General features: G+C 37.0%; 1 long non-coding RNA gene across 1 annotated transcript; it reads right to left on the reverse strand.

Annotated features, from left to right (window-relative positions):
• Positions 1-454: 454 nt before the first annotated feature.
• LOC114273473 (uncharacterized) lies at positions 455-1,309 on the reverse strand. The gene is made up of 3 exons (XR_003633110.2): positions 1,294-1,309; positions 723-794; positions 455-606 (listed from the first exon to the last, which is right to left on the reverse strand). It is a non-coding gene; the product is annotated as an uncharacterized LOC114273473 (long non-coding RNA).
• Positions 1,310-24,679: the final 23,370 nt, after the last annotated feature.

A 24,679-nucleotide genomic window follows, 5' to 3' on the forward strand; every position in this document is an offset into this window, starting at 1 on the left:
ACTAGCCTGCTGCTGGTGGATTGATAGCCCTTTGAAGAAACTTACCTATTTATCCTTCTGGTGTGGCGTTTGAGATCCATGTAGCTTCCCCTAGAATGGATGCTACAAGTAGAGACAAGAGAATGAACTCACTCAATAGTCAATCGGAAATCAAATGTCTTAACTCAATGAGGAATATAGATTTAATCTCTCAAATTTCCAAATCATCTGATCTAGCACTGGCCAGCTACTAACTGTAAGCTTATCGGATTCCAAATAAACTCACAAACTAGATAAAAGATTTTTAAAAAATGTATAATAAACTAAAACAGAAGCAACAAAAAAGGAAAAGTAGGCGTTTACAACACAAACAAGCTATTTAAAAGCAGAGCAGGTTAGGAACAAAAGCTTGAATGTATTCCATGTTGCAAGAATATTCATGTACATCTGTCCATATCTTCTTTCTCTCCCACCCACAATGAAAACAACAGTGCATCAAACTTCAAACAATAGCACAGGGTAATGAAGCAAACAAATCCTCACTCATAAGAAATAAGGCACTCCAGTTCTGGGGCCTCTCATCTGGTTGTTTTCCTCTGTTTCAGTGAAGAACTTCACCTCTCTCTCCTAACAGACAAAGGGGTAAAACACTGCACCCATAGAAAATTCGATTAATCAAATCTATATAAATGAGCCAAAAAGCCACAACCAAGTTAAAAGAGTGAAAAGTTTAGTGGCAGTACCATATTCTCATTGAAGCTCAATATTGAAGCTACATTACCACAGCGATAACAATAATTTGGAGCAGACCATACCTGATAAGCCAAGAAGCACACAGTAAAATTAATTAAAATATCACCAAATCTGAAGTGATATTATATACACTAGTCATGTTACATAGACTCAAGCCCCCCTATCAAGTGTGGATATTATACATCTAAACTCCCAAATTTCTTGGCATGTTTCTCTTATTTCTCAAGGTAGAATACTGACTTTATGTAAGATATTGTAAAAGCAACAGAAAATGAAAAAATAAAAAACAATTTCTTAGTATTCGTGTTTTATTTCCTAAGGTGGAATGGTGACTTTTCTTCAAGATGGCACTTCACTTGCTCTAAAGCAATCATGTCACAAAGAAACATAATAAGAGAGGTCTATCAATTAATTACACAGTAAATTTGCATAACTAAACATGCTTGTTGGGCCCAGTTTTGACTGGACATGTCGGACACACAGCCTATATCCTTACTCCAGCCATATGTTTAGAAGTGTCCATGTAACATAATGCACTAAGTTAAAGACTTCACAACTCACAGTTACAAGGCCTTTACATATGTTTAGAAGTGCCCATATCCTTACTTAGCCGTATGTCTAACCACTACTACCTAAACAAACATCAGATTTATTCAAATAAGTAAAAAAGTAGATCAAAGCTGAAAGGTATTACCTCACTACTAGTTGGTTCCAAATCCAAACTTTTCTCGGTGATTTCTCTAGTCTGCTTAACTTTCGGTATATGAGCAATCCTTCCGGACGTTGAATTGCCATTTACATAGGCCTGCAACAAAATGGGTACAATTGAAAGGGACTCTGAAATCAGATCAAATGCCTGATTGACTAATTACATAAAATCAAAACCATATATAAAACACTTTGGTACCCTTGTATTGCCTCTCCAGCCACATTTAGCTTGAAAATAGGTCCACAAAGCTAAATTCTTAACACAATAAAATGCCCATGACAGATACAGCAAGCGAACTGTCAGGAAAGAAAACAGAAAAAAATAAATAAATAAAAGAAATATGGACAATTTACCCATTTGCAGTGATGAAAATGAATAAGCTCTTCTCCTCTGAATCCCCACCTTTGCACTACAGTAAAAAGAAAAGCAAAACATAAATAAACATTTATATTGGAAGAAAAAAGAATGATCTAACCCACTTCTCTTCAGTTTTAATAAACAAATATATAACACACCATGTTTAATGTACTTTTAACTAATTGGTTAAATACTACTTAAATAATTCCTAATATACAACAAGATTGTCAATTCAAACAATCAAATAAACACAACTACATAAGTGTAGCAGCATATATTACATAGGTTTCAGATAAAACAAACGCAATATAGCTTCTAGGAACAAATTTTGGAACAAACAAAGCATACCATTGGGCAACTTAAGTGGTTGTACTGCCCTGGTTTACAGATATTTCTATCAATCCCAAGCTTCTCCATTTCCCCCCTCAAAATCTTCATTTCAGGCAAGTCAATACCATTCTCTTCTAGGATCTCCCCATAAAGTTGATAAACTAAAGCAATTCAAAACACCATACTCTCAATAACCCATCAAACAAAAATATATACATAAAAACGCTGAGAAACACATATATGTGGATTTAAACGGGAAAAACCTGGTGTGTGAAGAAAATTGTTCATAACTAAAGACAAAAATAACATAACTAAAGAATAAAATAACATAATTAGGGGTTCATATGATACACATTTTTTAAAGGAGTGTATAATAGAATTTTCCTCGACTTTTATTTTTCAACTTCCAATTTTATCAGACACCAGCTAACTCTTGAAAACATAAAGATGATGCTAGTTCATAGTTTTCTTCAATGCTAGTTTATTTATTTGCAAGAAGCAAATAAATAAATAAATAAAAACAGAAAGGAAGCAATAGAATTTTGTTGGCCTTTGAATTTCTACTTTGTTGGCCTTTTAGTTTATAATAGATAACCTTAATGAATAGAATTTTTACCTTGAATTGGTAAAGAACCACTAAGATTATTTTAAGCCAGAGATAGAGCTTTCAGAGAAGATAATGCTCCTATGGATGAAGAATACTTGCAAAGAAATTATTCTCACTCAAAGCTAAGATCTGAAGATGGCGGAAGGATGTCAAACCTACCAAAACATATGATAAAGGTAAAATAGAGCCAAGAGAACTCAACAAAATACAATCAAGATTGTAGGGTGATCCTAAGACAATTTAAATAACAAAATTCTTGCCTTCCATTGGTAGTGTTCCATTGAGCAGATTTCCTCTGAGGAGGAGGACCTCCAAATTGCTAAGATTATAAGTCAATTCTGTAACCTAAGTAAAGAGACTCGTTAATTAGATTGAAATAAAGAAAATAGAGATAAATATAATTTGATGTTGTGAACTATATTCTATGGGCACCTCAATTAGTAGCTCAATTTCAAGTGAAAATGTAATGTTAAAAAAATTTAAGGACAATGATGCCATTGATGGCAGTAATAGATTCCAGGAAGATATATTTGACAAAGAACTATAATTTTGCACAAATTGCTAGCTGTAAGACTTCATTTTTCCAACTATTTTAAGTCTTCAAATTGCTAAGATTATAAGTCAATTTTGTAACCCAAGTGAAGAGACTCGTTAATTAGATTGAGATAAAGAAAATAGAGATAAATATAATTTGATGTTGTGAACTATATTCTATGGGCACCTCAATTAGTAGCTCAATTTCAAATGAAAATGTAATGTTAAAAAAATTTAAGGACAATGATGCCATTGATGGCAGTAATAGATTCCAGAAAGATATATTTGACAAAGAACTACAATTTTGCACAAATTGCTAGCTGTAAGACTTCATTTTTCCAACTATTTTAAGTCTTCTCAACACTTAAATGGAGCTAAAAAAATTAACTTATGCAGCATGAATTTGAGAAATAAAAAATACACATACCTTGGTTAGAAAGTGGTCCTTCCATGCTATTGAACACTGAGGATAGAAACTTAAGGGATGGGAGAGCACCCAAAATCCTGAAGGCATCCTCGTCAAAATTATTATAACTTAGATCCAGATGTCTCATCTTGCTCAAATTAGACACTAGTTTAGAATCTGAGCAATTGACCATGATCAAATGTCATTAAAAGTCAACCCCAAAGAACCATAAGTGAAAATGACCAACTTATTGCTTTTATGGGTAATTAGGTACTTTTTAAAAAGACTTTCACTCTAATTCACAATTGTAGAGAATATATATATATATATATATATATAGTGGTATGGAATGAGAGTGCACACCCCCCTCCTTTTATTTCACCAAAAACAGTAATTAGGTAAACCACAAACCGCTAGCTATGTCATTCTAATTAAAGAATCAATACACTTCCATTTGTTTCTACTCATGGGGAATTACTTGCTATGTATAAAACCAAACAATGTAGACAATTTCTTTCATAAGTAACATCTAACGTATTTAATCATATTTCAATTTCAAATCAATAGGTAAGTTGAACCAATTAAAAAAATAATAAGTAACAAACAAAATGAAACAAAAGAAGTTGTAAAGCTAGAAATACTAACAACTATTTCCCAGCCTTCTATTTCTTTTTCTTTTATCTTGCTTTCTCATTTTGGGCTTTTATATTATTTATTTAAATATTTGAAAATCAAGGGCACAACCATTGAATGGCACCATCATTATTGTACACATAAATGCGCAGTAGAAATCTATGATCTTGAATGTTACTTTAAGTGTCAGCTATCTAAAAACAAAGTTATAACATCAGGTTTTTTTTTTTTTTTTTGGTTCATTTCAAGTAGACATTAAAATGCTCTTCTGAAGCTCAATGAATGACACAACACTCTAAAATCCATGCATTGTCCAATGCCTTTGTCAAATCCTCTTTGCTTTAATTGATTCATGGCCTTTCTCTTTATGTGAACTTGTTGGAAATTGTCTCAAGTTCCTATCTTTAGATGTTGGTTTTTCTTTTATGTAGTATTGTTGTGGCAATAATTTCATAATCTTTGCAGTAATAATTTGGTCTAAAAGAGGCTTAGAGTTAAGAATTTGAGCATGCCCAAGGTTTTAATACGCCCAAGGGTTGAGGGGCTTTCCTCTCATGGGAGAGCATGTTTCTTGTGACAGTAATAGAGTTGATTCTCTAAAGAAGAATGAGTAGTGCTGCTTGAGCAGAGTATTTAGGCCAAAATTGCAAACCGACTCCAAATGGAAATTTTCTATTAAAAAAGCAAGTTAAAGGGTTATGCCTTGGTATCATATCTATTAAGTTGTGGTTTGCAGGTAGTATTATTTTGTTTGGGTATTTTGGTAGTACAGTCAATTTGGTGGGTAAAGAAGGTAAACCACATAATTATGTTTTCTGCTTATTTTTTCTGCTTAATAATTCCTATACTATTTTTTCCTGCTAATTTGACAAGACCAATGGCAAACTGAAATTTGCATTTTAAATTTATTGGTTTTATTGTTGGCCATTAAAGTTCATGAAGCTTGAGTTGAACCATGGGGGCAAACTGAAATTTGCATTTTAAATTTATGGATGAATGTATATGTAATTTAAATATATATATATACTGATGTATATGCAATCAAAAAAATTTGCACACTCATGTATATGAATATTTTAACACCTATGGGGTTTTATACAGGGGCATATACCACCAAACACAGATGAAAACATAAAAGATGAGTGAAAATGTAAAATTGAAGTAAAAACTTAAAACTTTATGAGTGTATTTCATAGTTAACTGAAAATTTTACACAAATATAAAGAGATTATTCCGGTTATTATATACTTTTAGAGACAAAAAGCAAAAGCCCCCCCAAAAATAGAGTGATTGAAAGATTCCATACTTTTTTTTTTTTTTTTTTTTTTTGTATTTGTTGTAAACTTCAGTCAATTGGGTATAGTTTGAATCTGGTAACCCACTGTTTCAACCCCCACATACACAAATCACACAGAAACCCAGTATTAGAAAAGAAAGATAAAAGATTAAACCCATATATCAATTTCGCAGAATATGAGGCAACAATAAACAAGATTAGAAAAGAGAAGAGAAGGGAAGAAACCATTTGGAAGCAACGTTGACAACAAGAAGAACCTTCCCTTTGTATGTGCTGAGATCTACCTCCTTACCCTTGCTATCCTGCACATCCCAAACAAATTCCAAACTTTCACAAAATCCAAACAAAACAATTTGAACAAACACATATAAACATGTATGTAAAACAAATAAAGAATGAGAGAGAGACCTTTACTGAGAAATCATGAATGGATTTTTGGGGGACTGATTCAGAAGCACCCATCTAGATTGCAACCAGAGAGATTTGTTTACATGTAAAGATTTCCTATAAATGTATGAATCAGTCAAAAATACACAATTCCAAAATGTCAAAAAGCCAAGAGAACCTATATCATTGCCAAAGACTTGTTATGCAGAGGTTATTGTGTACGCGTATATATATATATATATATATGCATGATAACAATTGAGTTACTCAAACTTCCATCATTTTTCTCTGGTATGACTATAGCTCTACATGTCACCATCGTCAATGGAAAAAGAGAAAAAGTCAATGTGGCAATGTCAATCCATGACTAGCTACCATGATAAAATATGTACATATATATTTTCAAAAGTAGAGGATTTGAAATTCAACTCGAGCAGACGTAGAGACGACGACGACGACGACAACAACAATTCTGTAAATGCACTGTTTCAAATGCAATCAATATGTGATAAATGTGCAACAAGATTGAATCAAATGGAATTGAAGTATTTGGAACATTTGAAATTTGTTCTTTTTATCAAATGAAATTCTAGGAACACTTTGAGAATGGAATGTGTTTGACTTACCATGTAGGGAACACCATCAAGTCAGCAAAACTAGCTCCTAAGAAATCCTGTTTGGTTGTGTTTTTGTTTTCGGTTCTTGTTTTTCTTGTTTTTGGAAGAAATAATGGAAAGTTTGAAAATACTCATCATTTTCATTTTTTAGCGAAACTAGTTTCTGAGAATTTTTGTGAAACAATTCGCCAAACCAGTTTATCCGAAACATGAGAACAGAAAAGAGAAAACAAAAACACAAAGAGGCTAGTGTCATAAACAACTAGATAGACAGATTCTCACCAAATATATAGGGTATGCAAACATGGGGAATGGAACTTTAAATATTAGGACTTTGGTAGATTCATCCAAAGTCTTGTATATCTTCTCAAGCAACTGTAACCGTAAAAGTAATTAATTAAATACTAGCATATATGAAACATTGTTACAGGTCTTAAAATTTTTGAATACAATTGTTAAAGATTGAACTTGCTTAGCAAAATCAGAAACAGAACACGTTATGTTTTGTGTAGATTTAAAGGATAATTTTGAACAAATTAGAGCTAAATAGCATAATTGCAAATACAAAAATAAAAATAACTGGCCTCTTTATATTCTTTTTTTACTTCGACTACACTATAAAAAAAAATTAAAAAAAATACAAGGTATGCATATAGAGAAGTTTAGATGAATATACATTCTTGGAGTCTTCACTGCTTCCAGTCTCGGCATATATGACCAGGCAGAACAAAACTTGTTTATATACAGGGTATGCACGTTTAATGGGGTGTCTACACCTTCATATTCTTAGGATGGTAAAGTCTTAAGTTTCCAACAACTTATTATGCATAAAAGATAAAAGAAACTCACTCAAATGGTTCAAAATTTCTTCTATTTTTCTTCATGAATGAAGTCTTAAAAGGGCTATGATGCAGCATCACAAATTGCCACAAATTTCTCATCATCAAACAAATCTATTAGTTGAAGACAAGCACTCTAATAAAACATCAAACGGCTGAAATAATCAAATTTAATAAACTATTAAGTGAAACCATCACTTCAGTGAATTCCAATCCGTTGTTTTAAGAAAACATAGATAGTTTTTGAACTTGGCCGTACTCATATGATACATAATTCAACATATAATCCATATGAATATATAAAAGGTTACAGAGTTTCTTATTGAGATCTATTTTTAAAAAAATTGTCAATCTATTCATATATAAGTATGTATGTATATATTTTGTGTTCAATTTTAACATCTACAACACACATTATGATCTTCAATTGATCAATAGATCTTCAATCGAAACCTACCATACTTGAATCGAATCTATAGATCTTCAATCTGATCTAAGAATGATAAAGTAGATGAAACCTAGCATACTTGAATCGAATGATTCCATTAGTAAGAAGATAGAGATGAGACTGATCAACACTTACTATGAAGAAAGAGCTGCGAACGCGACACGAACTAGAGAAGAGGCTTGAATCGATCTATGAATACTTGAATCGATCTGCAAATACGAAGGGGTTCAGGTACGATTCTACAAATATTAAGGGTTGTCTCTGAAACGAAGGGGTTTGAAGCGAGAGAGAGTGAAATCAAGGGATTAGAGGGAGAGAGAGCAAGACTGAGAGTGAATAATACTTGAAGCGATCTACGGATACATTAATCGATCTGCAAATACAAAGGGGTTCAGCTGCGGTTCTACAAATACGAAGGAGTTTGAAGAGGAGAGAGAGAGAGAGAGAGAGAGAGAGTGAAATCAAGGTTTAGTCAGAAAGAGGGAGACTCAGAGAGAGTGAACACGCTACTTTATGTTCTCATATGTTAAAAAAATAAAAAATAAAAACCACATTCGAAGGCGTTTTTAAAACGACTTCTAATATAAAAACGGTGTCGTATTATTAAATAAAAAATGCCACGTTTATAAAAACGTTGTTAAATATTTAAAACAGAGGTATTTTTTTAAACGTCGTTAAATAAACGCCGTTAAATCCCAATATTCTTGTAGTGACAAAAGCCTTTTTTTATACCAAATTAAGTTTGTTTTCATTGATCAAGAATAATATATTTTTTTCCCGTAACACTAAATGTTAAAACTGTAAACAAAAACAAAGACAAAACAAAAAAAACTCCGCAGAAAGAAATGGAACATAAGAGAATAAGGTAGAACAATTGCATCTATTGCCGAATTTACGCACCATGTCATTAATCATAATAAAAACACTCTATACATATAAAACATTTACACATAACTTTACAAAAATTGATATGACAATATTATTTTGGGCAAATTACATTAACAGTCCCTATAGTTTGAGTCTTGTGTCACTTCGATCCCTGACTTTTCAATTGTGACACATTTGATCTTGAATTTTGAATCTTGTTCTAAATAAGGACAATTGAATATATCATTGCTTAATTTCAAGGGAAAAATTGTCAATTTGATAAAATATAAACTAATTTGATAAAAATAAATGTCAAAAACATATTTTTAAACTTTAAAAAATTATTTCTACCCACAAAAAATAAAATTATGTAAAATTGATAAAATTACATGAGTAACTTAAAAAAATTAATTTTACATGATCATTATCCAAACACATAATAAAAATTAATTTGGTAAAAAATTAATAAATAAATATCTAAAAAATTTATCAATTTTATGTAATTTTATCTTTAGTGGGTAAAAATAATTTTTAAAAATTTAAAAATATTTTTTTGACATTGTTTTTGTCAAATTAATTTATATTTTATCAAATTGACGGTTTTGCCCTTAAAAAACCCAATGGTATCTTCAATTGTCCTTGTTTGGAACAAGATTTAAAATTTAGGGTCAAATATGTCGCAATTGAAAAGTGAGGGACCAAAGTGACACAAACCTTAAACTATAGGGACCATTGGTGTAATACACCCTATTATTTTTGTAAATCAAAATCATCTTCATAAGTATTTTTTTTCTTAAAGCGGACAATTCACATTGAGTTATATATAAACATATTCCTATTTGGGCATTGACATCATTATATCAAGAATATCATAAAAATAGAAGATAAAGAAAATAATTATAAATTTATGAAGTGCAAGTGAAACACGTGCACTGGTGTAACTGAGAGTTGTGCCTTAAGTCACTTGAACAACATTAATGTGCAATTGGTTTTTATATTATTTTTATTAATACGATATTTTTTCTTTATTATTATTATTATTATTATTATTATTATTATTATTATTTAACTTAATAGCACAAACTTCTTTTTCCTTCTTATCATGATATAGAAAAAAGAATTGGACATAGTTTTGAATTTCAATATCTATTTCTACCATCTAAGTATGGTTGTAAATCTAGATCACTGGCCTATAGCTCACTTGAAGTCTGCCCGCAGCCCAGAGCAGCCCAATCTGGACAGGCTTGGCTAGGCTCGAGTCCAAGCAGCCCAAGGCCTCGGGCTTGGGTTGTCTATTTTGAAACCCAATCCAGGGCCTAGCTTGATAGGCCCAAAAAAAATTCCTACCTAGCCAGGCTAGACCCCAATGGTCAATCCCGCCATGCAATGGTCACACTTTTCCAAAATGAAAAAACATTCATTTGACCATTTTTCTCCAATGGCAACATTTTATTTTTTATTTTTTTATAATTTGACCCCTCTCCCCCCCCCCCAACTGCTATAGATACCACCCCTTTCTCATTTTATTTCTCACAAACACATATGTCTCTCAAACTCTCATTCTCTTTGTCAACTCTCTCAATTAACTTTCAAGTCTCATTCCTAAGTGATAATTGTAATTGTGCATGAAGAAGCTTCTTTCAGAATAAGCTAATTTTTGTATTACATTTGCCAGTCATTGGCATTAATTATTAGAATTAATATTTATTAGTTACTCAAATTATTTACTCATTATTTTAATTAATTATTAGTTAATATATATTATTTTACTTAAATTACTATAGATTTTAATATTCTTAATGTTTATATCAATGTTGATGAATATACATAACATGAATTTGTTAATTCTCTTTCTACTATGTCTAATATCCCTTTTCCAACAGCAGCAGCAGCATCTACGAGCACGTCTAGTACTGTTTGTGAGCATTTTGAAATAGTACCTGTAAATAACGCTGATGGTATAACTATATTTAAAGCTAAATGTAAATATTGTACAAATTTACGTAGTACCGCATTTGTAAGGGTACTAGTTATTCGAAAATGCATGCCCAAAAATATTTACAGAGTTAACAATCCGATATTAGAACTCAAATGCAATTAGAGAGCTCATCAAGTGGTAATTTACAAACATTTTCATATGATCATGTACGTGCACAAGATTATTTAGTTAATTACATCATTAAAAAAGAATAACCTTTTACTACTACTGAGTGTCCCCATTTTTTAGAAATGATTCACAGAGTTTTGCACCGCAAATCAAGAATTTTCAAGAAATATTACTAGAAACAGGATTTTAAAGAAATTCCATAATATTAAACTGGAATTATTTAATATTTTTAAAGATTTAAATAGAAGAATTTGTTTAACATCTAATTTGTGGTCAAATAGTGGTTTAGAATATCAATACATCATTACACATAATATTGATAATGACTAAAAACTAAAAAAATAATTTCATTTAGATTAGTTAAACTTCCATACAATGGCCATTCACTTGGGCTAGAAATATGGAATGTATTAGCTGAGAGGGCGTTGCAAAATAAAATATTTACCCTTAGCTTAGATAATGCAACATATTACAATGCGACTGTAGGTCATTTGAAATCAACTTTACAATTACTTGTTGATGGTGATTTATTTCATGTTCGTTGTTGTGGTCATATTATAAATTTGATTTTTAAACAAGCTATGCATGTATATGAAACTTCTGTACTGATAATAAAACAAGCGGTTCTTACTATTATGTCTTTTACTAATTTAAATTTCAGAGTATAGAAAATTCTGAAAACGAGAAGGTATGAACTTTAGAAAATTAATTATAGACATAGATAGTAGGTTGAATTTAATGTATAATATGTTAAAGGTAGTTTGTAAACAAAGACGAGTAATAGATTTATTTTTATTTTTTTGCAATAACAACAATAGGAGGAGTAGTGAAGCCCAAATATGTTTGATTGGCTCAACATGCACTTATATAAAGACTTTCTAAAAGTTTTTGATACAACAACAAAATAATTTTCTTATATATATGCACCTACTTCACCATTTGTTTTGCATATGTTAGCAGAAATAATAAAAATTTTCACAAGATATATGGATAATGAATATTATATCCCCATTATTACAGCAATGAAGAAAAAAATTGACAAATATTTTGATCCATTGCCTTATATTTTAGGTTTAGCCAACGTAGTTGATCCTAAGCGTAAAGAGATTGGTTTACAACAAATTTTACAACTTGTTTTCGCGGATGAAAGCAATTTTTTCCTATTATGCAAACGTGCAAAAAAAATATTTGATAAATATAAGGAAGTTGTACCTGTAAATAGACATGCACACATTATACCCACCTCATCTCATGGAGGTGGAAAATTAAGTGTTTTTTCAGCAATAAAGAGTAGAAAAAAATATCTCAAAATGCAAGCAAAAGTAATTTTGAAATACAACGTTATTTGCATAACCTACCTATTGATAATAATGATAATTTCAATATTCTGGAATGGTGGAAACAAAATGAAAGTATATGGCATGTGTTTTCACAAATGGCGCGTGATATACTAACTGTTCATATTTCTATAGTGGATTCTGAAGCAACTTTTAGTGCTGGTGGACGACTGTTGAGCGATGACCGCAACAGACTTTTACCTGAAATGATAGAAGCACTCATGATATCGAGATATCATATGCATGCGCTTACGAGAAGAAAATATTATAATGAAAAGGTGTGGATTCAAGGCGATTTGGATGAGATATCATTAGACACTTGTAGACATCCCATTTTGACTAACCCTAAGACTTCGGGTGCTTGTAAGCTTTCTAATGATGAAGTGGTAATATCTCCACCCTTGAAATGAAGGAAATTGCTTAAAGTTATTGTTACACCCTATTTCGGCTAGACACTGACTTTTTGTAAAAATCACCAAAATGCCCCTAAACTCATTTTTTAGCGAAAAACCAATTTCACTACACCGAGAGATAGGGAAAGACCAATTGCATTTAGATTGATGATATTTTCAAAATTTATTGACTGATTTTATCAAAAACATTGATCAAAAGGCAATTTGGGCTTACTTGGGCCACAAGTGCACAAAAGCCATGTAAAACCACACCTAACCATAAAAAGTTGACACATGACCTTCGGTGGCACGTGCGCCCGCATGTACCTTGTGCGGCCGCACTTTACATGCACGATTGTACTTGTCCCAGACAGGGAGGAATGGAAATTTTGCAATGATGGCAATGTGGCATTGAATGGAGGTGATGCTTAACCTTAGCAGCCTCATCTGGCTTCTTCTCTAAGCTAAGAGTGTTTATAAAAGCACCTCTACCCCCTCTCTTGCAAGAGGGTTAGCATTTTATGAATCTTTGAGAGCATTTGAGAGCCTGTGAGGGAGAAACCCTCCCCCTCACTCGCAATTTCGAAATTCCCACCCTAACAACAACTAAAAGGAATAAAAAAATAACCTAAGGACTTGAAAAACTAGGACTGTAATCAAAACCTAAGCTTAAGGGAGGTTTGCAAGCAAGAAAAGTTTCCTTGCACCTTTCTTCGCGTGCTCTTCAATTATTGAAAACTAGAATGTAAAACCCTACTCTTTTGTCAATTTCAATACCTTTTTGTCCTATTTTTCATTAGCTAATCATGGTTAGGATATTAATCCATCACAACATCATGTAGTTCATTCATTTTTTTGTAAGTCTTGCTAACATTCTCACCAATTCTAACATATCTTTCTTTATTTTAGTAAATCAGTATGTTTAAGCTTCATTTAATCATGTAATAAGTACACATAACCCGAATTGAATTATCATGTAGATAGTTTTCATTTTTAGTTTTTTTACTTCTTATTTGCTCTTTTTCTTTTTGCATAAAAATCATGTTAGTGGCCTCAAATCGGGTTTAGGTTCATTATTGTGTGATTAGTTGCACGTTTATAGTTCATGTTTAATTTATGAATACATATAAGACTCTTGAAGTGGGCATCTGGGTAAGTTCCTCAATTTTTCATAGCATGTACTTGACTGGTGCATTGCTTTTCAACTATGCAAGTTATGTGCCATTTTATGCAAAATTGTGTGATTTGAATACTTTTGTGAATATTACTTATTTTAGTTTGAGTTTATTGCCAACATTCTTTTTGCCTAAGAATCACCGTTCTTGAAAATAATGGCTTTACTCTTAATATAAAATAAGCAGTATTCATTCTTTATTCAAATCGCCTAGTTCTAGATCAGTTAAAGGTTTTAGGCTTAAAATGACATGTATGAATAATTAACCACTAAAATCATAAAATAGAGAATTAGTAAAGGCTAATCCTCGGATTGGAAAAAAGGGGGTGCTTTCATTCAATGACCTTCCCCTTTTGTACCTTAGCTCCTGAATATGAAATTCTCTGGTTATGACGGATTAGGTCCTTAGCTTATGTACGAGCACAAAATAGTATGTCTCGTGTAATCTTGTTGATCAAGTCTTCACTTCTCCAAACGTCGCCATCTTTATCACCTGAGAACACAAATGTGAGCTAGCCAGCGGGTGTATATCGGAAACCACTCCGATGCCTAAGTCAGCAAGATAGACAATAGACAATAAGCTCTGCTTGTTCGTGAATAAGAATTGCAATACCTTGAAATAGGTGTTGTCATGAACTTTTATAGATTCCACATGGTACAATCTTAATAGAACTCTAACTTTCCTTAGCAGAGTCCTTATAGGAATCACACTACTGAGGACAATGCTTATCCTCAGAACATATGCCTCACTGCTAGCCAAGTGAGATGGCAACAACATCATGTTCGGTTATAAATGTTTGATCAAGCTACCATGTTTTGGTTTATTGTTGATCGCACTGCGCATCCATTCTCCCCACAAGTTGTGTCGAGCTAAGGGTAGCTTGGCCTCCTTCACTTGTGTAGACACCCCATTTTTGACCGTCCTCAAGACTTGAACGTCACCGTTTGAACACTCGGTGATTATCCATGTTTGTGTTCGTTTGGAGTTCTCGGAGGTCTCGGCTCGCGCGCCTTGCCTCAGGATCTCCGAACTCGACTGTTTAGTGCCTGGTTTTGCACCAAACACTTGTGTTTTGCCTTGAAGGGGCAGGGAATGCCTTGTGAGGCATCCCCACACACCACCGGCAGTGGCTAGAGGCCACCGACTGGTTTTTGCTGCCACCGGCAATGTATATTGCCGGCCGGCACTATTTGTTGCCGGTCAGCACTATTTAGTGCCGGTCGGCACTCTTTTTTGCCAATATGGCCTTTTTGGCCGGCCGACTACTGTGCATCTGCTTTTGCAGATATTTTAAGACAGCTGTCTTGCTTTTTGCTCCCCTCCATACACGTGTATGGAGGGATCTCCCTCTTATGAAGCTTGTCTTGTAAGCTTTATAAGACAAGATGTTCCATAAAGGGAGGGTCTCTCTCTTGTTGCAAGGGTTAGAGACTTCAGATATTTTGGAGAGCTTAGACAGCCATTGTTAGGGTTTGAGTTTTAGGGTTAGGATCCATACATATCCTATCTCTCTTTTTTCTCTCTTTGTGCTCTAGGTGTTTTGTGTCTTACTATTGCACACAAACACCTAGTGTTTCACCTTCCTCTAGCTACTGAGGTTCTAAGGGACTGATTTTAGTGTTTTGGTGTTGGATTCAAGCCAAGGAAGGCCATTGGAGCATCATTGTTGAAGAGGTCTTCAAGGGTAAGAATCTCACCCCTTTATTCCCCATTTTTGCACCTTATTTCTACCTGTCTTAAATTCGTTTTTGAGCTTAGTGTATAATACAAAAAAGTTCTGTTTTTTAGCCCTCTTGATTGTTTATTAAGGGTGTTTTGTGGTTTGAGGGTGTTTGACCCCTCTTAGGCCTTGAAAGGCCTTATTTTGAGCCATTTTGACCAAGCTTCAAGACTTTGGTGTTTGGGCCTCTTCACCACTGAAATCTTGAGGGATTTCAGTGGTGGAGATGGTGCCTTGAAGCCTCTAAAAGGAGAGGGCCACCCCCTCTCCTTGTTGTCCTTGAAAAGGGCATGTTTTGGCCTCTAAAGGGAGCCTATGTTTGAGTGTGTGTTGAGCATGTATAGACTGTTTTTCATGCTTATATTTCCATAATATAACATGATTTTAAATTGGTTTTGGTACACCATGCATGCTTAGCATACCTACCATGTAATGCCTTGTTTATGCCTTAATATGCCTTAGGTTGTTAGCCTTTGTTCGAGCATGTTTTAGGCTTAGTCTTGTGAAGATTTTGTGCATATTTTGCCATGTCTTAGGTCTGTCCATGGTTGTTTGGGTCAGATTTGGCATGCATAGTATAGCTCCTTTGTATTTGAGCTTGTATACTTCAAGTATGTGCATGTATAGCATGACATCTTTGCATTGATTTGGTGATTTGGGACCATCCACCATGTCATTTCAGACCTTATAGTATGCTTGTAAGCTTGCATTTGATGTCCCTTTAACGCCTTGTAAGGTTGTCATCTCATGCTCCATGTTTTGGTGATTATGCATGCCTTTGTTTTTGAGTCATTTGGATGCCATCTAAGTGATCCTTAGGCCTTGTTTTAACATGCTAAAAATCTGTTTTTAGTTGTTTAATGCATGCCATGATTGTTGTGATAAATGTGCTTCAAAGCTTCATGACTTGCCTCAAGTATTTGGACCATGCTTGCATGCATTTGCTTATCTTGTTTAACATGATTGGGTATCATTTTATAGCATGATTTTAGAGCTCATGTTGCATGCTAATTGTCCATGAAATCCCTTTGCGAGTGTGCTTGAATGTTGCTTGCTTAATGCTTGATGCTTGGACCATAACATGTGTATGTGTGCATGTGTGTTTAGCCTCCATTTTTGGGCATTTTGGCCACTGTTTTAGGCCTATTTAGGGCTGCCTAATTCATGTTTAAGTCTATCCTCTATTTGGTTTGCATGGCCCCATGTTTGCTTGTATGCTTGCATAAGTTTGTTGCCATGCCATATTGCATCCTTAGCTTGCATGCCTAGGTTGCATTGCATCTTGCATGCATGCCTTGTTCCTTGACTTGATGATAGGAATTGGGCTTTAGTTTGTTTGATTGGTTTGCATTTCATTTGACATGAAAGTTGCATACTTGATTCCTTGGGCCATCATGCATGGAAATGCGTGATTGGTGGTCCGAGAATCGAGGCACATGCCCCTTTGAGTCATTACCATGATAAGGGACATGGTTGGTGCATATATGCCTTGAATTGTGCTGCCATGCTTTGTCTTGCCCTCTGTTGCTGTGAGTTGCAGGTTCTGCAGGAACACTTTGCCGACCGGCAGTGTTAAGTGCCGATCGGCCATTCTTTCCCTGCCGATAGCTTCACCATTGGCCGGTGGCCACATCTCATTGCCGGTGGCAATTTCATTCAGCCGGTGGTGTTCCCCGATGTCCAAGGAAGCAGTTCTGAGATTTTGGCAACCTCCAGAGGAGTGAAGGAAGGAAAACAGAGGCAGCCTATGCATGGCGGCGCATTTCTCGAGGCGATTTGCTGTCTTTCTTAGCTTAAGTTAATTTGCTTAGCTGATTAGGCAATTTGTAATATTTAATTAGCTTGCGTAGTTAATTAATTTGTAATATTTATTCGGTCCCTCCGAGTGAGGGCAAATCTGTAATAAGTGTGTGTGATGTATGTCTTCCAATCCCCACTTCTTTCTTCCCTTTTACTTACCTGCTTTGATGGTTAGTATTAGGGCACGCTTAATTTAGCATACCTTATGCTATGCATGCGTGCATTCATGCATTTGTACTGCATACATTAGGCTCGGTACATCATGCTAACTGCATTTGTACTTCAATTCCAATTTGAATACGTGCATCGATTAATCGTATTTCACATGCCATATTTAGGGTTAGCCGAGCCTACCTAGATTGCATTTTTGCATGTGATGCATTAGCCATTTTTAACATGAACTAGGACATGCATGTTCGCTAACTAGTTTATTGTTTTGGCACGGAGTACTATGTAAGTATTTTAATGCTTTAGCATATCGCATGCGTGTGAATGCTACCATGACAGTATGTTTACCATGTGGCTAGATGCTTATGTGTTAAACTGTTTGAATGCCTGTGGGTGGAGGTTAGATTGTTTGAGTTGGAAAAACTCGTTGAAATCTGTATTTTAGCCTACTTGCGAGTAGCAAATTCCAAAGCGTTTTTCAAAACCGAACGGATATGCAATGCTTATTTCGAAATTAGGCAATCTAGTCTATACTTGTTTGCTGCGCGCATAACATAGTAATTCTAGGCTAATAAATGGAATAAGAACACGTAATGTTTTCAAAATCGGATATCATGGTTAGTAGAGGCCGGTCTTCGGACCGGGCGAAAGGGGGTGCTCATAGCTGACCTTCCCCGATCGTACCCAAGCTCCCGAGCCGAGACAACTCCGATGATGACGGACATGTGGCCTTAGGCACCGAGTCAGGGTTTCCTAAATTTCCCCATTAAAAAATATTTAGGTGGCGACTCTGTATCTGGCAAAGCAGTCCATGTTTGGCACTTCTTTTCAAAAATCTGTTTCTTAAAACGATTTGCCGGATTTGGACTCTTTGGTTCAGATTAAGAACCGTGACAATTTGAGAGTCCGAGCTGTAGTGACCCCACAAATGAACAGAACGGGAGCCAACCCTCCCGGGGCGTTCGGGGACGTCTACAACTTGTCCGATCGTCTGCTAGCTAGGCCAAAACCCTCTGGTCTGCCTAACATCTGTTCTGCTCAGGACCAAGCTACTTGAGTTCTCTCAGCCCACTGTACAGCCCAACCATCACGAAGTGCGTTACTCAGCACGGCTCAATTTGATCACACAAATTACCCTCTCAATTGCCCCTTAATTTCATCTATGAAGCGTGATTGGGATTACTTTCCCCAGCTGAGATGAAATTCGTTTCGTCAAATCAGTCTAACCCTTGCCACTCAGTTTGCTTAATTTATTTGGTCTAACCTCTTTTGATGCTCTACATAATTAACAACATTGACACCACACCGCGTTCTTGACATGTGCCACCTCTTTAATGGCCCCGTGCAGCCAGGACAGTCGTCCCGCACAATTCCCAAAAATTGAATGATGGCACCTGTTCGTCCCCCACATATATCATCAATGCAAACATCCCTCAGCCTCTACTACTTATCTTCTCCAACACAACCCTAGAACTTGTGCCTCCTCTTCTCATCTCGATTCTTCTATCATTGCCTCGAACTCCTGCACCATTGAGCTCACAATCGTTTGAAGAATCATTTTTGCTATCTAGGACACGATTCAGCCCTCGAATCTGTAAGTTTCCTTCACTCTCTTTTACTATTCCACTATTATTCGAGTTATTCTTCATTTTTGGGCACTTTGACGCTAATAGTCCTCCACATAGGTTTGAAAATAACATATCCGTATATTAATCCACCAAACAAGCCTAATACGAACTTGGTCTTAGCACCACTGTAAGCCTTTAAAATCTCAAGCTCTAAGATGAACCACCCATGGCAAGAACTAAAACCAGTCATGAGCAGTAAATTTGATCTGAAATCACGCTGAGACCGAAATAAAAACTAGTTTGCATGGTTTTGGGAGTCATGACCGAGCTAAGAATGTCACCACCTATCTCGGCCGAGTGAACACCTTGCCCCTAGTCAGGACCGGGCTAAAACCATGCACACTTTCTTAGCTAAACTAGGCATTGCACAAACTTTCTCGCCTGAGCAAACTATCAATTAGTTTACACTGCTGCCTTAGCTCGGTCAACACTTGGGCATAACACATTTTATATTTTCACTTTGCAGACTGGACCAGGTTGTCTAGGCACACCATAACCAAGAAACCAAACAACGCCGATCAATTCATCCGAGCAAACCCCAATAACCCTTAACTTAAAGGCAATGAGCAAATACCACTTCATGGTTAGCTCGCCAGGGGCAAATCTGATTTTTGCCCCTTCATCGTACTGTCAATTGTAGACGGTGGACTCCGATTCCCCATCCAACCCCTCATTTGTGAATTCCTTGGGAAGACCAGACTCTACCCCATTTAGGTGTCCACCAACACATATGGAATTATAAACGTCATCGTCGAGCTCAACCACCGTCTCGGTCTCAGGCTTGGACTGGCCGAGATATTTCATCAATATTCGCTCGGTTAGAATGATAACAGTTGGGTGTACTACCTCAAAGTAAAAAGAGGCCTAGAGAAAATCGTCAAAAGAACGCCAAACAAAGGATTGAATGATGACGATTTTCTTTGGGTCTCTAGAAACTATAAGGACCATGAAGCCCAAATACCAAGCTATGATATCAACTGGAATAAAAGAACAGCTAGTGAGAATAGCTCGGTCTTTTCACTGTCATTTTAATAGGCTGATTATGCTTATGCCAATCAGAACGCATTCTGTACTATGGTAAGATACAGGTAGAGGGACTAGACTGAGGTCTTGGGCTTCGAACCGACTTACTGTTACAGCGGTAATCGAAAAAGCAAGGTTTCTAACTTACTTCTAGAGTCTTCGCCCAAGCCAGACCCAAATCTTCCTTAAATCAATCTCATCCCCCTTACCGAAGAATAATAAATGGGAAGAAAGAGAGCCGTGCGCACTCTTATCATCGAGCAAACCTCGGCTGCCTCTGCCGAGGTCCAAAATGAGCGAGTTCCAACCGATCAATGCATGTGAGACTGTCATTGCCCTTCCAACCACCAGGGCCTCTTCATCTTAGCGTAGCAAGCATGCTCGCACTTCGTCCACCGAGCAACAACGGTTGGTGGATAAAGAAGAGACCACGCTTCTTGAGGCCAAGCTGCTCGAATCATTGCCTATCCAGGGAAGTTGCCGTTCTAGCCAAGCTGGCCCTTCTTCCTTACCGATGTGGGCACTCGCCGTAACCTTCAAAGGCCATGCTATGACCACCACTGACTCTGTGAGCACCGAGAAGGACCTTCTGTGGGCCTTCAATTTGTCCAAGAGCCTATGCCTGCTGGTTGACATGGAGCGGCACAAAAAATTAACCTAACTAAAAGCTATTCAGTCAGTTACCAAGTCTCTGGTGCTGGTAGGCTTGAACTTTACGTTTCCTTTTGCTTTGTTTGTAACTTTTTGCTCAATTTAACTCATTGGTTGTTGACTAAATTGCAGGCCATGTAGAAGAACCACGCTGCCCACCAATGCATGCTTAAGTTGAGGAAAATAGCTCGGGCTGCCGTTGCTGATACTAAAACCAAAGCTACTAAGCTTAAAGATATCAAGGCTAAACTGGCCAAGCTAAGTGCCGACCAAGATCAACTGGCTGAGAAAGTTCGCATGGCCGAGGAAGTTAAGGAAAAGGCCCTTGCCAAGAAGAAGGATCACTATCTACGTGAGCTTGCCAAGTTGGAGAAGAAGAAAAACGTCAAAATAAGCGTGCTGGAGAAAAAGATGGAGGATGTTGAGGACTGAGGTTTCAAGGAAGGCAAAGAAACCTACGTTTAGCAATGCGAAGCGACCGGGAATATCTTTTTCAAGTGTAGCTAGAGGGCAGCATCGGAGAAGCTTAGCTAGGCGCACGATTCTAAGGTTTTCCTGCATCCTCCTCCACACTTTATATCGAGCTACATGACGGATTATGCCAATGTCGTTCAATAAAAATTCTTGGAGGTGGAGAAGGAAAGCTCAACACCGAACAATGCCCTTGCGTCAATAGTTGATCATGGTTGACAAAGCTCACTTCCTGCTTGATCAGAGGTGCCAAGCTAGACCGAGCCAAACCTGATCATCAAAGAAGGCATCACCGACCTGATCTTAGAAGATGATGTTGGAGCTGACCGAGCGAGCGATGAAGTTGGTGCTAGTGCCGATGCCGACTTGGACGACCTATTTGCATGACCGTGATAAAACTTGCTTTTGTACTTTCTTCTTTTTTTCTTCGTATTTTCGCAATGTAACTGGGCTAACAACCCCTTCTTTTGTATTCAACTTCAATATCAATGGAAATATTCCACTTTTTTACATGCTAGTTGTTTCTTTTCAAATATTTCGTACAATTTTGAATGCATGCTGTGCCGAGCTAATTCACTCGGTCGTACGATTTTGAATGCATTCAGACGTCACCAATTGAGCGCTCGGTGATGATGCATATTGTACTCGTTCTGAGGTTTCAGGGTCTCGGCTACGAGCCTTGCCTTCGGACTTTGGGGCTCTTTTGTGCTTTGCCTCGGTTTGCGAACCAGGTCTTATTTTCTCTATTTTTTCTTCCCGAAGGGAAGGAGTGGTCTTGTAGACCATCTCTTAGTGGCCGTAGGCTACGTTTCGTGGTCATAGGCCATTTTTCCCGTTTGGAGACCAGTTACCGGTTTTTCGCAGCCGCCGGCCGTGTACCTCGGTTCGGGACCGCTTAACTACCTCCGTTTGCTCCGGTTTTTGGCACACACCTTGTTTCCTCTCCCTAGAGGGACACTGTGGCCCGAGAGACCACCTTCGTGGTCGCACGGCACTTCCGGTACCTAACAGCCTGTTTTCGGGGCCCCGGGCCGCGTGTTTTGGCCCCCGAACCCTCGTTTTGCATCGGTTAGGGTTCTTTTTTGGTATGGACCCTATTTTCATTGTTTGGTAGGTGGTAGTATAGTGGGAGACCAGAAATTCTTTCGAAAAATATTTTCTCTCTCCTCCAGCCGGTTTTCTTGATAAAAAGCTAGTTTTTCTCACTTTTGGACCTTAATTTCTGGTCTCCCATACAAGCATTGTGTTGTACTCACCTGGGAGGCCACCTATATGGGTAGGCCGACCAGCTTTTCTTCCTGACCCTTTTGAACCTTGCTAAAAAGCTGGTTTTTCCCTCTCCTGGGTCACTTTTTCTCGTTTTTCACCATGCAGTTGTATTCTACTCATCTGGGAGGCCACCTTTCTGGTATGGCCGACCAGAAATTCACCTTGACCCTTTTGAACCCTGGTCGGCTGACCAGGGGAAGTGGTCGGCTGACCACCTTGGCTGGTCAGCCAGCCATCTGCTTTTTGGCCTTTTTGAGTGCAATACAGTTGTGCCAGCTGTGTAGCACTTAACCCACTGTCTGAGATTTTAGCCCTTTGTTTGGTCTTCTTAAGTTGGTTTTGACCCTCTTGCTTAGCTTCTTAGGGAAGCTTGACTCTTTTGTCAAGCTTCTTGAGGAAGCTTGACCCTTTTGGTCTAGCTTCCTCAAGAAGCTTGACCCTTTTGGTTAAGCTTCTTTGAGAAGCTTTGACCCTCTCTTGAGGCTTCTCCAAGAAGCCTTAGCTCTTCTCCTCTATAAAACCAAGCTTTCTCCTCCATTTGCAAGGGTTAGAAAAAACCAGCTGAGGCATATACATACAACTCCCCATATCTCTCTCATCCAAGCTCAAAACACCCTTGTTCTTGGTCATTTACACTACACCTCATAGCCTACCACCTCCACCATCCATTCTAGCACTTTGGGACTGATTTTCAGGGGTTGAAGGTTCACCAACTTGGTCCAGAAGTTGGTGCATTGTTGTGCTACAAGGGCAAGTCTCCATTTCCCCATTTCTTGCATTATCTTGCTACATAGCTTAGCCCTATTTGCAAGAATTTTTGGGTTTTGTTATGAACTGTAAAGTATCTTATTTTGAGCTCCTCTTGAAGTTTCATTCAGGATACTTTTTTGGTTGAGGTCTCCTACATCCTTGTATGCTTCATCTCTCTTTTAGGGCTTATTTTGCATGATATCTTAGCCTTACTTGCAAGCATTTTTGAGATTTTCCATGAACTAAAAAAAGTCTTATTTTGATCCCCTCTTGAAGTTTTATTCAGGGCATTTTTCTGTTTGGGGTCATTTTCCTCTTGGCATGCTTCATTTCCTCGTGATTAGGGCTATGCATTAGAGCATTCGCATTGGCCTTGGTTTGGCCTCTTAGCCACTAAAATCCAGTGGATTTTAAGTGGCTTAGATGTGTTTTTGAGAGCTAAAATCAGAGGGGGGTGACCCCCTCTCTCCTTGTCTTGTTTGTTGGCCCTTTTGGCCTTCCAAAAGGCCCCTTACTTGCATGTTGTGAAGTCACTTTTTAGGCCCAATTTGGTGAGTTTCAAGGTCAGCCTTAGCTCTTTCCGGAGCCTCTTTGACCATATTTTGTGTCCCTCATGCATGTGTGGAACAATCCTCCTCAAGGCCTTTCAAGAGGACCTTTCATTGCATGCTTCCTTGACCCATTTCAGGGCATTTTTGGTGAGTTTTAGGGCTGTCATTATTGATTTCTAGAGTTGGTTTTGCCATGTTAAGTGTTCTTGTGGTATGTGTTGAGTAACCCCTTGCATGGCCCTCCAAAGGAGCTCATCATTTTTGCATGCATCGGATGCATTTCAGTGGTTATTTGGGGTTTATTTGACATGCCATGTTACTATTTTGGGCTGAATTGGTGACCTCTCTTATGCTTCATATACATGCCATGTAAACCATGCTTACTAGCCTAGGTTGCATGTTGTTTTAGCCCTTCATGTTAGCACTTTTGGGCCATTCTTGGAACTGATGTTGTGTTTATTTTGGACTGCCTTGGCTCTATTTTCATGTTTCATGGCCAAATAATGCTTGCACTGCATACTTGTGGTTCAATGCATTTGTCTAGTTTTGAGTTTCGGGGCCTCTTTCATGCATTGGGTGCCATATTTCCATGATTCGGGACCATTGCGCAACATATTTCAGTGCTGGAAATTGCATGTTTGCATGCCATCTTTCATCCCCTGCCATGCCTTGGTAGAGTCGCATTTGATGCCTTAGGTTCGGTCCTTGGTATTCGTGCATGTGTGCATGCATTTCAGTTGTCTCAGTTTCATCTAATGGCCATCGATGCGAGTGTGGCTGAGGTCCACTCATGTTGGTGTAAGTCCATCGTGCATTGTGTATGCCATTTTAGTCCATAGCCTTTATGTATGCTAGGTTGTATGTTAGAGCATTG

Source organism: Camellia sinensis, chromosome 15, assembly GCF_055761805.1.
Source record: "Camellia sinensis isolate YWXY chromosome 15, ASM5576180v1, whole genome shotgun sequence".
In the NCBI taxonomy this organism is placed as follows: Eukaryota; Viridiplantae; Streptophyta; class Magnoliopsida; order Ericales; family Theaceae; genus Camellia; species Camellia sinensis.